Here is a 4,751-nt window from a genome sequence, read left to right as displayed (position 1 = left end):
GAAGGCCAAAAGTATAACTGGGTTCAAAAAAGAATTAGATCAATCCATGGAGGATAGGTCCTTCACTGGCTATTAACCAAGATAGTCAGGGATGCAACCCCATGCTCTGGGTGCCCTTAAACCTCTGATTGCCAGATGCTGGGACTGGATTGCTTAATAATTACCCTGTTCTGTTCATTCCCTGTGAAACACCTGGCATCGTACACTATCGGAAGACAGGATACTGGGCTAGATGGACCCTGGGTCTGACCCATTATGGCTGTTTGTATGTTCAAAGCAAACACTCGAAGTAAGCAGGGTGATAATGTGGAGCTTGGACTCGGATAGTGCATGTGTGCACTTTTTAGGTTTTTTTATGCTTGGGGGTTCCTTCACTATAAACTGATATCTTCTAGTGTCTTTGGTCTGTGGGATGCAACTTTAAATAGCTAGTTAGTTAACATAATGAAGTTTTTTTTGTTTTACATTTCTTCTGGTTTTTAATAACGCAAATTTAATACACATATTAACTTTGTTTACAGTGTAATGGGGACCAAGTCTTTTATAACACAAGCTGTACTTTTGCAATTGTATAGATATTCATTTTTATTTAAGGTGCATTACTAATATTTGATACTAAATGTAATGCTTAATTGCTAGAACAGATGCTCACAATCTTCTATTAGAACGTGTATTGCTTTCCCTTGCTGAGCACTCTGTTTTAGCAAAAGAGTTAGTAACATAATTTTTACCGCATTTTAGAGTTAATTTGCTTGTGATACCAATTCCACTTTCAAGTATTTAGAAACACAAACTTTAACAACAATTACTTCCTTGTAACAGAACATAAAAGAAAAGCGTATAAAAATTAAACCAAAATAAATTTTAAATGCAAGTTCATGCAAACACTTTGAGGGTATTAAATTTTTCTGACACTTTGTGTTTGGGAGCCAAAGGTGGAAACTTGCTGAAACTGTTTGGTTAGCTTTATGCATAAAATTGTTATTTTAAAACCTTTTTGCCATGACATTTTTATAGGGATATTTAAAATTGCAAACAAGTTCATAAAAACCCCAACAAGAAATTGACATTTTAATATTACCTTTACCTTAATGTTGAGATTTCCCCTTACATTTTTTCTTTGAATAAAAAATAAAAATAAAAAAAACACCTGATTAATAGAAGGATTCTTTTGGTTTTTAATTGTACATCTATTTCTGCCTCAACAAATAATGCACATATTTGTAACTGAGACCTTTTTGAACTTTAAAAAAAATGGTGGTAATAATACTATGATACTTATACCCCAAACATAATAGTAAAATAGTGTGGTACCACTTATATTTTTTAAAAAAGGTATAAAATTGACTTTTGTTGCAACAAAATAAAAATAATTAAAAAAAAAAGTGATGTTACACACACAACATACAAACGGGACAGCATACATGACAAACTTACAATTAAAAACAAATGGCGCAAGACTTCTTATTTATACCTATATGAAATAAGACAAAAATATTGTATTAATTTAGTAACAAGACATTTTCCATTATTTTATATTTTATTTTAAAACTCTGATAATAAGGAAAGCCCATGTTTCAAATATTAGTTAGTGGTTAGGATTAGAAGCAGAGTGTGCATTTCTGTTGCTTGGCAACCTTATCTTCAAGCAAATTAGGAGTAATTCCATCTATTGCATTCCTGAAGAGTTAAATTTATTTATTTACTGGAGTTTTTTAAAGTAAAATGTTTACCTTGTTTTTTAATTTGTTTGATTGTTGTTTTGTTCTATTTTTAAGCTTTTGGAGGTTTCTGTAAAAACTATAACTTTTAAGGGGGGGGGGGGGGGGGGGGGGGATGAAGAGCAACCTAGGAAGGTAGTGAGACCTGAACATTAACTCTATAAAGTTATCTTAAGTACAGGCAGCAGCAGCAGCAAGTTTAGCAAACTAAGAAAGGAGATAAAGGAAAACTTAACTATATGTAAAAATATTTGAGCAAGAAGGTTGCGTTTTTAGCCATGAGCAAGGAGTGTAACTCCAGGGGTTAAAGCACTTGGGAACCCGCACCCCTAGTTTTTATCCTGGCTTTGGAAGGGAAGTGAGGATTGTTACCTGTTCTTGCAAAACCTCTATTTGTTTCCCCCAGTGTTTGTTGCTTTTGTCCACATGCCGAATGGAGTGCAGGAGTGCTCTTACATGCTCCAGTTAACTGTTTTTGGGCAACGCCATCTGTTAATGCATCTCTTAATTTTGCTAGGGCCACCTTTTTCTATTTCTGTTCCCATTCTTCAGGCACAGGGTAGCTCACGCTTGCTGATGACCACAAATATTTATAACAGGACAGCACATCCTTTTTTTTTTTTTTTTTTGGTAGGTTTTTTACAGCTGTTTCCACAAAGTTTTATTCTGTTCCCATGCTTGCTGTCTCTGGACTGCTTGCCACCCTGTTAGGAGAACAGGAGCATTCCAGAGCTCTGTGGCTTCTCCTGCTTTCTTTTAACTCTTTCTTTGTTTTTGTTATTTGCCCTGCCAATTTTGTGGCATGTTGTCTTAACTATAACAGCCATGGTTATAGTTTGCAATATTCTACATTTGAAGGCTAGTCTCTGCCCTAGCCTTACAGATTCCATTCCATGGTCCTTCCCCACGTATGTCTCCAGTACAGCAGATAACCTCAAAATGTTTTATAATTAAGGAATAGGGGGGTCTTATCTGCATAACTTCAGAAAAATAGCATACAGAAAACCTTTTCTGAGATGAGTACATTCTACAAATAATGACGCATATTTTGATGTAATACATGGTACAAACTCATAATGTTGTGTGACTACAGACTTTTGTTTTAACCAAAAGGCAAAACAACACAGGCCTATGTATAAAATATATCATTGGGGGCTAAATATTTCCCAATCATTCCAAACCAGTGTTATTTTGAGTATGTAGTTCCATCACCCTGGTGATGAACACTAGATAGGTGCCTAATGTGGTAGAAATAACTTTTTTCTAGCTGATGGGTTACCCCTTAGCGCTCACCCAAGGGCCAAGCTAGTAGACTATTTGGGCAAGCCACATCACCGCTCTGTGCCTCAGTTTCCCAGCTGTCAAGTGGGGATGATGATACTGAAAGCGCTAGGGCCTGAATCCACAAAAGGGTCTGAGGCATCACAATGTTTAACATTTAGACACCTAGAAAATCACAGGAACAACCCTGCGGTAGGGGCCTTCACAGTGAATGGGGTGAGACAGGCGCCTTTGACAACAATTCACAAAGCCAACAAGGTAGGTGGGGAGTCAATGGAAGAGGCCAGCAAGAGGGATGTGCTAAGTTCCACCAGGCCTCTCTCTGAGTTCAGCCCCCAATTTTGGGCTGGTAGAAAGCACCTATTGTTGGTAGCAATCCACAAACCAGGAGCAGACAGGGGTTTGGCTGCCTAAGTCACAAGCAGGGCCCAATCCAGTGAGTGTACTCAGAAGCTGCCTAACTCCACAAAAGAGCAGGGACAAAGGGGGTTCAAGTCCCTCCTCTGCCAGATGAGTAGGAATTTGAACAGGCCTCTGCCACCTCTCAGGTGAGTGCCCCAAGCAGAATCATTCTAACTTTCTCTGCCCTTGTTAATTATTCAATTATTTATTTAAAGTGAAACATCTTCAATAGGAGAGATTGAGAGAGACTACATGAGAATATCTCATTCTCAGGGCCCTGACCTGAGAGGTAGCAGATCCCTGCTCAAATCCCTTCTCCTTATCTGGCAGAGGGGAGACTTGAACCAGTGGTCTCCTCCCAGCACTCTAACCACAGGGCTACAGCTGACAAGGGAAGGCCTCCCCCCACCCTGGCTGTCCTGTGGTGCTAGGCAGTCTCTGAGCATGCTCACTGGTCCCACCCATGACTCAGGGGAACACCAGGCTGTGGCTCACTCACTCTGGGGTGTAGGTGGGAGACAGGTGCCTAGACACCTGAAGTGAGGCAACGGCATGCATGTAGAGAGGCAGAAACCCAGCACCTACTGCAGAACCTGAGGTGCCTGCAGGGTTAGATGGCAGCTGAACAGGAGCTTTGAGGGTCACAGCTGAGCCTAAAAACAGGACTTAGGAGCCTAGGGAGCTTTGTGGCTCCTACACTAGGGATTTTATTATCTGCCTGGCGCTGGTCTCAGTGAAGGGCAGTGGCCCCATTTCTGATGCCACAGGCAAGAGTCAAACAGAACTTTACTCAGCACGTGATTCAGTGTTTAATGCTCAGTTTTTACAGAAAGACCAGGCAAAAAGACGCTGCGTGTCTGCAGAAACAGTAAAGTGCCTGCAAACAGGGAAGCACAGGACTGTTAGAGTTGTAGGACACGCAGTAAAAGGAACCGATTCTGCCATTATCAAGGCTCAAAGCCCAGCACCACTCCCCTGAAAGGGACAGGATTCTATTCAGGATGTCCACTTGTGGGTTAAGCCAGTACACCTCCAGCTCTGTGATCCCCACCCCCCAGCATTACTAAGGCCATGGCCCACCGTCAGGCATTTACACTCAGAATCAGCGCTGACTTGAGCCCAGATGCTTCTGATCTCTGTCCTGACACCGACCCTTGGCGCACACTGAGAAGGGGCAACTCCTTACTATCCCACTGGGTAGCCACAGTGCTGGAATCGACGTGTCCATGATTTGAGAAGCTAGTGAATCGCCCAGAGCACGGTGATTTCTGTCTGGTTCCGGGACAGGAGCTGGGCTGCCAGTAGCAGTAGCCCTCTTACTGCCTCAAGATCAAGAGGACAGAGCGC

This window comes from Malaclemys terrapin, chromosome 10 (assembly GCF_027887155.1).
Source record: "Malaclemys terrapin pileata isolate rMalTer1 chromosome 10, rMalTer1.hap1, whole genome shotgun sequence".
Classification (NCBI taxonomy): Eukaryota; Metazoa; Chordata; order Testudines; family Emydidae; genus Malaclemys; species Malaclemys terrapin.
The sequence above is the reverse complement of the archived record's forward strand: the minus strand, read 5'-3'. Positions refer to the sequence as shown.